The following is a 13,499-nucleotide window of genomic DNA, read 5'->3' on the forward strand; positions in this document are numbered from 1 at the left end:
AGAAACAGCTAGTTTCTAAGGCAACACCGCGTTCACTAGAGGCGCTTTTGTACCGCTTTGAAGCATCGAACTCGTGGCTCAGTGGTAACGTCTCCGTCTCACACTCCGGAGACCCTTGTTCGATTCCCACCCAGCCCATCTTGCAAGTTGTTTTTATTCATGAAGTGCCTGCTGGGATTTATCGCTCACGGCCAACGCCGCCGATGCCGACGCCGACGACACCGGCTTTTCTGCGACACGAGCTCCTTAACGCTGTCGCGTTAAAAACGTATAGCGTGCGTGCTCCTTCACGCATGGGTGGAGATTGTATACCTGTTGCCCTACTTATACCCTCCACCATCCGGGCAACCTCATTCTTTCTTGTTCCCTGGTAGAGCACCTTGTCAGCACACTGGTCAGCCCACACAGAGGAATACGGAGAAAAACCACGCCCTGGCGCAGAGGTGATGAGCGTAGGTCACGACGGGTGAGAACACTGGTCAGCACACACTGAGGGATTCGGAGAGAAACCACTGCTCGGCGTAGACGGGGTGGGCGTAGGACAAAGGAGAGCAGGATTTGCGCCGGTGCGTAATCCCGTCGCACACACCCGGCGGACAAGTTTTTTCATGTTGACGAGCGGGACGATTATGCACGTCGTGTCTCAGGCGCTTGGCATACGTTCCATTCATCGCTGCACACAGTAAACTGTAACAGACTTCCCAGCCGCCGAAGGAGATCCCCATGGGCAGGGGAGGACATCCGCTGGCCAGAGGGATGACGCAGGTCGGTGCTTGTAGTCATCGTCGGTTGTCGCACCGCTCTCTTGAGCACGAAACACTGTGGGTGTTTTTCCCACGTCGCTCAACGTCTCGGTTCGAGTCTAGATGCCTCAGAATGGTCTGCAACAGTTTCTCATTCATAGCACGTGTCGTCATCACCACACCGAGACTCAGCCTCTCAGTCAGCAAGCGCGAGACAAATTCTCGCTGAGCTCCGCCAGGCTTATTTCCCACTCAAAAATGACAGTTTTACAGATCTTACAGCAGCACTAAGTACACTCATAAACTTGTTATGTGCTTCGCAATACATGACTCAACCCCCATCTGTGTAAACTGAATAAGACCCTTCCAATCCTACGTCAGGAAGAAAAAACACTAGTTTCGGTGAAACGTTTGAGGCTTGTTCTCGATCTAGGGGCTTCGATTTGAGCCATCGGCATTGCCACTGAGAGTCCCCTTTTTATAGCGCATCTCGAAAGAATATTGCTGCAAAGCGAGGATACAACGCAGGAGACGGCCATTTTTCAAAGACGCTGCAGACGTTGTATGCAACCATTAGAGAGGAGAATGATCCGTTTCAATGACGATTCTCGAGCCGCAAGATAGCAAGACAATTTTTGAACAGGCCATACGAGACATGCGCACTCTTTCTCGGTAACGCTACGCCCATGCCTCGCTCGTTCACTGGCATCGCATTGAACCACAAAACCCTTCGTATAGTCCGGCGATCTTAGCACGGGCTAACTCGTCAGCGCGCTCTTCGGGGCGTTAAAAGAGGATTCCGTTTTTTCGTCCCAGAGGACACTCTGTGGCTCAGTTTTTTGAAGAGCATCACTTAGAGCGCTAGCTAGTTCAGAATACCCAGGGATGTACCGATGATAGTATATCCGGCGACCCCTAAGAAAGATCGGATGTCGGTTTTTGTGCGAGGCTTGGGGAAATTTCGTATCGCAGCCACCTTTATCTCAGAGGGACGGCGACGGCGCTGTCCCTCTGATTACGTTAGCGAGATAATTTCCGCTTGCTCCATTTGGCATTTTGGTGCCTTGGCCGTTAAACCTGCTTCACGCAAGCGGCCCAACACTGCCATCAGATGTTGCATGTGCGCCGACCAGGATGCAGAATATATCGCGACGTCATCTAAGTAAGGCAAGGTGAACTCTTCCTGTCCTCGCAACACTTTGTCCATATGCTTAAAAAAACAGTACTGCGCATTTTTCAAACCGAAGTATAGGACCTTAGGGCGGGAGGTTCCCAACGGAGATAGGAAGGCGGAATACCTGCAAGCCCGCTTGATCCAAGACCCAAGACTTGATGATTTGCCAGGTTTGGGGATCAGTACTGTAAGTGCCCGCTTCCATGCTTCCGGGACCTTGCATTCCTTCCATGTCTCGTTGATGACTTCTGTCAGGTATTCTATCGAGTGATCGTCCAGGTTACGGAGGGTCCTATTTGTGATGCCGTCGGGACCAGGAGCAGACTTGCTATTAAGCTCATACAGCGCCCTCCTAACCTCTTCCGTGCTGATGTCTGCATCCAGCTCGGAGTTGGGTGGCCCAAGGTAGTCTGCGTAGGCGAACGATGTCCCTTGCCGGGGACCAACAGGGAGCTACTTCTCCACCAGGCTCTGCAGGACTTCCTCCGTGGTCTTGGTTCGTGTGGCTGTATGCAGAAGCTTTGCCATCACGTGCTGCTGGTTGGACCTTGTGTTGGTGTCGTCCAGAAGATGCTTTAAAAGATTCCAGTTTCGACCATTCCGCATTTGACCATCAACTGAGTTGCACACCTCGTCCCATTGTTGCTTTGAGAGGGTGTGGCAGTACTCCTCTGTGGTTCTATTGAGGTCAGCAATCTTTTTGCGTAGTTTGCGATTTAGCCGTTGGCCCTTCCATCGATTGAGGAGTGACTGTTTAGCCTCTAGTAGATGATCTAGGCGACTATCCATCTTTTCCACGGGAAGGTCCGTGCATATTTTGTGAGTGTTACTCTTGATATCTTCCCTGATCTGGTCCATTCACTGTTCAAGGCTCAGTTTGGTGGTTAGAGGTTGGAGCTCATTCCTTATCTTGCGGAACTTGTCCCAATCCGTGAAGAAGAACTCCTTCGGCTTCTTAGGTGTTGTTGGAAAGTGTGTAGCGAGGATATAATGATCGCTGCCAAGATCAACAGCAGTGTTAGTCCATTGCGCCGTTGACAAATTCTTGACGAACGTTAAATCCGGAGTCGAGTCCCTGCACGAAGATGTTCCCATTCTGGTCGGAAAAGACTTATCAGTGACGAGCGTAAGGTCCAAGTCTGTAGCATTCTGCCATAACTCATTTCCCTTGACCGGGTTGTACATGTAGCCCCACGCGTAGTGCGGGGCATTGAAGTCCCTGGCTATCACCAAAGGATTAGTCCCGGCGAGGTTGATTGCCTTCCTCAGAAGCGCTTTTAAACGCTGGCGAAGGTCATTGGGGCTACTATACACGTTAAGAATGAAAACGCTCTGGCGTCTCAATCGGCCTGGTATGATTTCTATCATCACATGCTCTGCCTTACAGGTGGCCATCCCTAGGTCGTGAGTGATATATGTGAGCTTACCACTTACAAGGGTGCATACACCTCTCCTCCCAGTTTGACCAAGAATCGATTGATATCCCGACAAATTGACTTCAGCAGATATGGTTTCTTGAATAAGGATTACATGTGGTTTTTCGGAATTGCTGCGAATGTACTGCTGCAGAGGCGCTTTCTTCTTAAGAAAGCCCCTGCAGTTCCACTGCCAAATGCGAAAAGATTCATTTGAGCCCGCCATCTTGTTGCTGTCTACTTTTGTCCCCATATTCTGCGGATGAATTGTCCCCAGTTATAGGGGTCCCATATATGTGAGCTTACCACTTACAAGGGTGCATACACCTCTCCTCCCAGTTTGACCAAGAATCGATTGATATCCCGACAAATTGACTTCAGCAGATAGGGTTTCTTGAATAAGGATTACATGTGGTTTTTCGGAATTGTTGCGAATGTACTGCGATCACATGCTCTGCCTTACAGGTGGCCATCCCCAGGTCGTGAGTGATATATGTGAGCTTACCATTTACAAGGGTGCATACACCTCTCCTCCCAGTTTGACCAAGAATCGATTGATATCCCGACAAATTGACTTCAGCAGATAGGGTTTCTTGAATAAGGATTACATGTGGTTTTTCGGAATTGTTGCGAATGTACTGCGATCACATGCTCTGCCTTACAGGTGGCCATCCCCAGGTCGTGAGTGATATATGTGAGCTTACCGCTTACGAGGGTGCATACACCTCTCCTCCCAGTTTGACCAAGAATCGATTGATATCCCGACAAATTGACTTCAGCAGATAGGGTTTCTTGAATAAGGATTATACATGTGGTTTTTCGGAATTTCTGCGAATGTACTGCTGCAGAGGCGCTTTCTTCTTAAGAAAGCCCCTGCAGTTCCATAGCCAAATGCGAAAAGATTCATTTGAGCCTGCCATCTTATTGCTGTCTACGCTCGTCACTGATAAGTCTTTTCCGACCAGAATGGGAACATCTTCGTGCAGGGATTCGACTCCGGATTTAACGTTCGTCAAGAATTTGTCAAAGGCGCAATGGACTAACACTGCTGTCAATGTCGTATGTGGTACGACATTGACGCTAGGACCAGGGATTGGCAACATTACGTTCTCTAGGAACGATTCTATTTTGGACACATGCTTGTTCATACTTTCAGCTTGAAAGGCCATCTCGCTTTGTATCTGGGAGACCTTCTCCGCCAGTTGCCTTACGCTGTCGCTTAGCGCTGAAAACATTTCGCGAATTTCTGACCTTGCGCGTCCCGGAAGACTATCCTGCTCACAAGCCACTGCTCGTTTTTTAGAGGGTCTACGCCTCATCTTGTTCGCGCTCCGCTATAAGAACCTCCATAGGTTGGGGTGTTTCCAACGGAGCGGACGCAGGCGGAGGACGCGTTCCTCTCACGTGTTTGATCTCCGCGATTTCGGACGTAAGCTTTTTAATAACCTCCCTCATATTCGTATTCTCGCGTTCAAGTTGTGCTATTTTATGCGCGCTTCCTGTCGCATGCTCTGAGGATGCCCCCGACCTCACCTCTGCCTGTCCTCCACGGATAATGTCAGCCCAGGTGGTCGGTCTCGACGATCCAGGAACCGGTCCTGTCTGGTGCCCTCTGGGTCTGGAACTGGACCTGGTGCGGCTGTCGGGCCTAATGCGGCTTCCGGAATTGATGCGTATTCTCATCCCTCTAGACGCTGTCCGTCCTCTGGATCTGGAGCGCCTCCGGGATATGGAGCGCCCCCGGGATCTGGATCGCCCTCTGGATTGGGAACGGCCTTGGGTGCCGGATGGAGCCGATGAGTCCGATTCTTGAGAGCGTGGGTGCCTTTCACCGGAGATAGCTGGAAAGTGTTGCTCATCCTTGAAGGGTGGTGATGGCTTGCTTCTTTCCTCCCGCTCAGCGTTGCGAGCGCGTTCTCCTCTTCTGCGTCGAACTACGTACGGCGTCTGGAAGCGTTTCTTGCATTCCTTAGCTGCGGTCAGGTGGGCCTCGCCACATAACTTGCATTTTGGATCGCAGCTGTGTTGTTCATCGGGATTGGTTGCTCCACAACCCCTGCATACCACTTCCTCTGGTGACGGGCAGACATCGGAGCGGCGTCCAAGGCGTCCGCAGGTGTAACAAACATCCATCTGTTTGTGGTAAAGCGTGCACCTGATCAGAGTGCCCCCACCATCATCATCAGCATCATCATCAGCCTGGTTACGCCCACTGCAGGGCAAAGGCCTCTCCCATACTTCTCCAACAACCCCGGTCATGTACTAATTGTGGCCATGCCATGCCTGCAAACTTCTTAATCTCATCCGCCCACCTAACTTTCTGCCGCCCCCTGCTACGCTTACCTTCCCTTGGGATCCAGTCCGTAACCCTTAATGACCATCGGTTATCTTCCCTCCTCATTACATGTCCTGCCCATGTCCATTTCTTTTTCTTGATTTCAACTAAGATGTCATCAACTCGCGTTTGTTCCCTCACCCAATCTGCTCTTTTCTTATCCCTTAACGTTACACCTATCATTCTTCTTTCCATAGCTCGTTGCGTCGTCCTCAATTTGAGTAGAACCCTTTTCGTAAGCCTCCAGGTTTCTGCCCCGTAGGTGAGTACTGGTAAGACACAGCTATTATCAGTGCCCCCATACGCAACGTAATTTGGGACCTTATATCCCTCGAATAACACCACCACAGTTCCAGTATTCTTGATTCTTTTGGCACCGAGCGCGAGTGGATTTCTCCGGTTGACGATCTTCCTGTCAATGACCTCAGGTCCGTCCTCGATTGCGATGCGCCGAATTACCCCCTTGCAAGTGGCGTGCGGCGCAGCAACATACGCGCTCACCTCATGCTGCTTCCCGGCGACTGTAATGTTCTCCACAGTAGCGTAACGAACCGCGTGTTCGTGACTAGATGTGCTGATCACCATCACATTTTGCATCGGATTGGGGCACCTAGTGTCCCATTCTCTTTCCGTCGTACTGATACCCGTTGCAGCCCATATGGCTTCTGCGACCACTGTTGGGCCTGCCTTGGTAATACTCAGTCCGCCTCTGGGTCTGACCACAATCTTCATTTCGTCCTTTGGTAGTGGTGGCATCTTGCTGCCCCGGATAATCTTGCTTTTAGCTTCTTTATATCTATTTCGGTCCGGCAGCGTATCTTGGCCGTCAGGGTGGGGCGCGGACGAGTTTGCGCCAAGACGCCCGGAAGCGTTCTTGTAAACACGCCGTTTGGCGACCGTTATCCAGCCAGAATCTTTCCCAAAACCTTCGGGGGCTAAATCGTCCCCATCGTCTTCACTCTCCATCGCACAAAAAGCGGTGAACTAGCGCCTACAGGCTAACGCAGGCCAGCGGCAGCAGCCCAGCGTCTCGTCGAGACCGGCGCCGTTGCGTTTAGCGTTAGGATTAGCACTCAGTCCGGCGTGGTCGGCACAAGATTGGCGATAAATGTTCAGAAACTCCACCCACCTCCAAAAAACTGGTATCCACGTGTTCGGTAGAACTTCACTGAAATAATGCACGCAAAGTTCACGGGCCACCACTTCAGAAACCTCCAAGAGATCGAGAAAAAGCAGGAGCCGATCGGAGCGCGTCCGACCACACATTAAACGACCACTGTATTGGTGTCGTGTTTGTGCCAGCCAGTGGGAATTCCTATCACTCCAGTAGTGCGCATTGTGAAGATTAACTTGTGCGTTTCTGTAGAAATTAGCCTCATCCGTCCAAAGCACGAGAATGAGAAAGCCTGGTTCTTCTTTACATTTCGTGAAAATCCAATTGACAAAGTCAAGTCTGTTTTCAAAATATCGGTCTTAAGTTTTTGACAAAGATGTACATGGTACGGGTGCATACGACCTTTTTTTAAACTCCTCCACACTGTTGACCCTGAAGTTCCGGCCTCCGCACTGGCGTCGCGCACACTACCGTGAGGGTTAACAGCAAAGAATGCCAACACGTCTGTTTCCGCTTCTTGAACTACCGTCGCAGTCCTGTGTCGCAGTCATGTGTCGCTTTCCTGTGAAGCTACCCGTCTCGCAAAGGCCTTCGTACGTTCTAAGTATTGTTGACGAACTAGGGCGTCCTTCACAATGCCACATTCGGAATAGCTTGGCTGTCTTCCTCTTGTCGCCGTGCGCCGCCCCCAGAGCCAGAATCATTTAGCCTTCTGAATCATTCGTGAAGGGCATGACTGCCTTCTTGAAGAGCAGGTCACTGGCGTGGTATCGTTGAGATGTGCCGTTATTATCTGCGCACTGACACGTCAAGCAAAAATTATTTACGTACTCGACAACAGCATATGCTCGCCGTGTAGATCCTCCAAAACGCATTAGACCGACATAGCCTGTCCAAGGTTCGTTTCTATTGCTAAAGGGAACAAAAGGAACATACATCCCGGGCGCGCCTATCTACAGAACAAGATGAGTGTGCAAAATTACAGTCTCAAGTGCGCTGTGCTTGTCAGTGCGTCAGGGGCGTGTGCCCATGATGCCGCGACAATCACATAGCGTGAAGGCCTGTATCGAGCGGCCGCCGCTAGTAAATCCCTGTATCCGTGGTGTAAGATTTGTCAGTCGTAGTCGTAGGGATGAACTTGACTCTTCGTCGGGACTTAGGCGAACAGGATTTATTTTACAGTATTTACATATTAAACAACATAGATTGTACAATTTAGCGTAACTCCCGAATGGAGCCCGCAGGACGACGCATACAGCAAACGAGCACGCAGCTCACAAGTACATTTCGAGCACAGAGCACGATGACGAGCACACTTTAGCAGCCGACAATCGCTGCTTATAAGCACTTGGTCCCCCCTTGATTCCAAGGGGACGGAAACGTTCGTCTAGTCATTGTAAACATGCCGCCTCTCCCCGGGACGGCTTACACACACACACACACACACACACACACACACACACACACACACACACACACACACACACACACACACACACACACACACACACACACACACACACACACACACACACACACACACACACACACACACACACACAGGTGCATGGCCCGGAGCTGACGTCAGAGGGGCTTCGTAGAACTCGGAGCCGATCCGGGTAGCGCGCCCACGTAGAACATTGTCTTGCGTCTTGGTCGGCGCGTGGGAAGGAGCCTACGACGACGTTCCCGCGGCAACTCCCCCACCCGTAGCAGATCAGGTCCGCGTTGGGGACGTCGGTAACAATAATTGGCCCGCCGAACTCATTCCGTCACAACGGCGACGAGGCTAGAGCGTAACGGTGGCGGTTTCAGCACAAAGCCTGCTTCGTCAAACGCATCCTAGTTGAAGCGACGGAGAGTGGAGGACGTGCGTATTGTTCCCGACACAAAGTCGACTTAGTCACGCCGTGGCTAGAGGTTGGCGGCGGCGTTCCAAGATGAGGTTGCCACCGCTGGCGTAAATGGCTGGCAAACTTGCACTGCAGCTGGCCGTTCTTAACAGTGGCTATTCGCTCGAGCGCTGGAGTAGCGGCGGGCGAGCGCTTATCTATTTCGTATTTTGGATGTTTCCCGCGCTTTTGTTTTTTTTTTCTCGAAAGAACCAACGTGGCAAAGCTGAGCACGAAACTAATGCTTGATTCGGAGGCTATTTGCCCTACAACGTTGTGATTGATATGTTTGCGATTCAAGCAATAATTAAAAAGGTCAATAATAAAAATCAATTAATTAATCAATAATCCATGATGAAAAGATACTGGCTGTAAGTACACGCGACTACGGCTACTATGCAGTAGGTGCGATTTCTCTAGAGCTCTTGGTTGTTTTTAAAATCTTGGTCCATGTAAACTGGGACACCCGGTATATGAACCGATGGGCTGCAGATGAGCGACTGGAAAGAATGCTTACGCACTATCTGGCAAGTCCGAGTAGGGAGTTTCAAATGTAGTTTTCTTTCTGTCCGGAAATTTTTAAAAAATTACCACGCGGCGCACAATTCTATTAGCGGCGAGAATTTGGAGTGGCGCCTTCTCGCGAGTGACGTCACGGCCAGGACGTCACTCTTCGCTCGTTCTCTTCGTGTATACGCTTGGGGTATGCCCGTACGTGTTGAAGAATATGTCGGTTTCTTTCTGCTTCCATGCCTCAATGACAGCTCCTTCTTCAAAAGCGTGTGAGTCTAGAAAATTTGCGGCTTCGATATCGCAAGCTATGCGGCGTTGAAGGGGTCTACTGGTTTTGCAATACATATACGCGCCGTGTCTGTCCATAAATTTTGCGTAAAAAGAATGTCTGCAAATTCAACACGCGAAGTAGTGTATGATGCTTCGCTAAACACTTAACACTCCCTTAGTATTTAGCTATGGGAAACATTGCATTTTACAGGGAAGAAAAATCTTGGTAATTGGCGTCAACATGTTATCCGTGTTAGGAAGACAATGCCCAGCGAAGCTGTCATCATGATTCTTATTACTCTGGTGAGTCGTTCTAGTCAAGTATGGTCATTTATTAATGCGTAAAAAAAAAGAGATAGGCGCGCAATAATGCGCGCCTATCTCTTTCTTTTAAGCATTAATAAATGACCATACTTGACTATGTCTTATGAAAAAGTTTGCTGCTATTTTCACCCCTCTCTGAAACAGGCCTCCAGAAAACGAATTGCTCATGGCTGCTAACACGACGGCGCGTCATGTAGAGTATTTACATAGTTAATTCACAAATACCATAGTAGCAATCACTTGAGAGAAACGTTTCGTGGTTAAGATCGAGAGTCAATCAATTGCAAGCGATGAAATGTTTCATGGTGGCCCTCAGTAGCCTTTATCGACAGTATGGCGCACCCCTCACGCAACGGTAGCACCCGACTGTCGCTATGGCGAGGCACCCGTTGTTCGCGAAACCCATCAGTTCACTACAACTTCGAATTGAAACCATAAAGCAGTTTTTACAGTGCCAATTGGAATGCCTAAGGTATTCTCGAGGTACCACAGCGCAGCTTAGATTGCATAGAAAAGCAAAATTCAAGCACATTCTGCCTCACCATGTCTCGGTCCAGCGTTCTTTAATTGTACAAACGGAGAACTATTCGCTTCGTCGGTACTTAAAAGAGAACCTCGCAAACCTTCATAAAAACAACACCACAAGCCTTGCATATTTCATTTGATTTTTGACCCTCCACCGGGGAATTATGATATATTCAATATGTCCCATACTACGCATGATTGACACTTCGACTTCTTTCTGGCTGCAACCATACGGTCGAAAAGGCATCTCACTAAAGAATTTGGGCCAAGTAGCCTGTGTCAGTTCGCCAAACAGATTCGTCATGTATATTCCTCAAGCAAGAAACACCAGTAAATTTCTCAAGTGATCGAGTTGAACGTGTAGCACGCAAAAGGGAATATATATCGGTACATTCCTTTTCGTATTCTGCAAATAGCTGTAAGCCTTCATTAGCTTTACTTCAAATTACCGCCACTTAAAATAAACACGTGAAGAACCGCCTAATTTTGAGAAGCAGATAAAGAAGAAAGTGGTGCTTCTAGAAGCTAAACTGCAGTGTTAAGTCCTCGTGTTACTGCCGAGCGTTTCTCTGAAGACATGTAAAAATTCGATATTATACCATGAACCACTCGTCGTGAGCAAACCTGTTTTAACGGATTAAAATCAAAGTAACTGTTGTAGAAGTCATATATATAGCCAGCGTTTGTGACATACTTGTTGCACCATAGCAGGCATGTTATCATAACTGGATTCTTATATGCTACATTTTTGCGGTTGTCGATCCGCGCATGAAAAACCTGCAATGGGCTGGTCTGCGCTCCTTCGGTTGGCACTTTAGCGTTGCCTTTGAGAGCTGCATTGCCGTCTAAGAAATGAGCTTTTTCAATAAATGTTCACGAATGAAGACGTCGTAAAAATATGTTTGAGACGACCGCCGCAAGTATACAAGCAGAAAGAACGACGGCGAACATATAATAACACTGCAGAAAGCGCCCGGACACCGCCCGAACTATAGACCGTTTTTTCGTAGGCGCCGCCATATTGTGCACGCAGTGGCGCCGCCTATGAGCAGCGCCATACTGGCTTGGGTGAAAGCGGTGTTTTGCATGGCAGGTACACGCTCGGCGGTAGGTTCTGGCGTTCGTTTTCGCGGTCGTGCGGTCTGTTTAGTACGACGTGCGTCTTCTACGTGGTAAACGGTTCTGTGAGACGTGCTGAAGTATTTTAAGGCGTCATGGCCGGAGTTTCTGCTGGCGCTGAGGGGGACGGAACACGCAGCGCGATGTGTGCGCGCATATTTGAGCCTACAATCAGCCTCGGAGAGCAATTGTGTATATTTGAATGTTCCATTCACTATATAATGTGACATTATTGCAGTATTATCCTCTATTTCTAAGCTGCGGTTTAGGAGCCATGAAACATACGCGACGATCGTAGCGGCGTGGGTACCGCTCTGCTACGATAGGAGCTGTGATGTTATACTTTGACAAACGTTCGAACTGTTCGCTGCAGGTTACATTGCATGACTACTTGGTTCGATGTATGAGGTTCCCACCTCTGAATAAAATACTTTTGGCAAGTAATAGCAGCATACCTTACAGTCTGAATCAAGCTTGGCCAGCAAAGGAACTGTTTATGAACTGCGTGAGCATCCTAAGCAGTGGTAGGTGCTGGATTACAGATATCTTTGTTCTATATACCGCATGGTCTATAAGCATACGTCATCAGCGGTTATATATCTATAAACGTTGTGCGGCGTGACTATGCGAGGTCGTATTGCGGCGTTGGCCCGTTTTCTCTTGCTTTTTCGAGAAAGAGGATGATAATCGAATTTTTTTTTCGGTTGTGTTCATTTCGTTGTCTACGACACACTCACACGTATTACGGAAATTTTATCCTAAAAAATAGCCATCGCATTCTTATTATGCGATCCCTCTCATATATTATGGCAGTATACAGGCCAAAAAGGCAATGCTGAAGCGCACAGCTTACATATGTATCGTGCTGGTTCACCAACTGCAGTGATCGCTGTGTTGAGCAGCGCCATCGGCCTCATGCAGGAAGGCTAGCGTAGACATATAGTAATTTCAAGCCTACTAGACTTGAAATGCGCCAGAACGATGCCGGTGATCACAAATATTTGATAGCGCCCGCCGCTTGGCCGTGCACGAGCATGCGCTCTTATGTTTTACTCCCTGCGCCAAGCGATCAGAGAGTGAGCTGATTTATCATTTAATGCTGGTAATAAAGAGACACCGGGTTTCTTTGTTGAATTAAAACCGATATAAGCAAAATAGTTCACAACACATACACAGCGTGACTGATAATGTGCGTACACCGCGGCTGATAAAGCGCATCACATTTTTGCGCCCCCTAGACAGACATATTTCCGCCTACTGTAGTTACCCATGCACCGAAAGGATTCCCTGACGATCTTATATGAACTGACATGGCGTAAATTTCACAAAGTACCATCTAAAACATCTCGAAATCGTTCCGCAGCATGCGACAGCAATACATTCAAGCAGCGCCGCGCCGGATCGCCCAAGCCAGAGAGGAGTAAAGGCTCTCCGCGCGCGCTTTCCTCCTCGCCCGATGAAAAGGTCTATAGTCACTGTACCCGAACTTTAGCAGACGACAGGCGCGAGTTCATGCCCTGACGTCACGCGAGCGGCGCTCGCAGCGCCCCTGTAGTTCATTCTCGGGCCTAATACTTCTTGACCTCGTTTACTCAAAGAGGCGGACATTACTAGGAGGACAAATTGAAATGCATAATTAAATAATTAACAAAACTGTACCAGTTAACTTTAACCAATCACTTTAGAGCACATTTTTCAATTTACGAACTGGTGATCCGGGGAGTTCGCATGGCGCATCTACTGGAAGTAATTCTGAGGCTGGTGCCAGTCCCGCAACTGCACAGGGGGTTATGCGGGGCGCTTTAGTGGAGGACTCCGGATCAACTTTGACCACCTGCGGCTCTGTCAACGTATACACCCAATGCACGTTTTTGCACTTCGCCCCCATCGAAATGCGGATGTCGCGGCCGAGAATCGAATGAGCGACGTCGCGCTCAGCAGGTCAACGCCATAGCCACTGAGTCACCGGGCGGCCACTGGCACTAGTTTTTACACGTGTTGCTAAATTTTGCAAAGTGTTATTAAATAGTGGCCATCAAAACTGGTGCCACTTTTAAAATTCGTTCGAAAGTGAC

The sequence above is a fragment of the Dermacentor variabilis genome, chromosome 1, assembly GCF_050947875.1.
Source record: "Dermacentor variabilis isolate Ectoservices chromosome 1, ASM5094787v1, whole genome shotgun sequence".
Classification (NCBI taxonomy): domain Eukaryota; kingdom Metazoa; phylum Arthropoda; class Arachnida; order Ixodida; family Ixodidae; genus Dermacentor; species Dermacentor variabilis.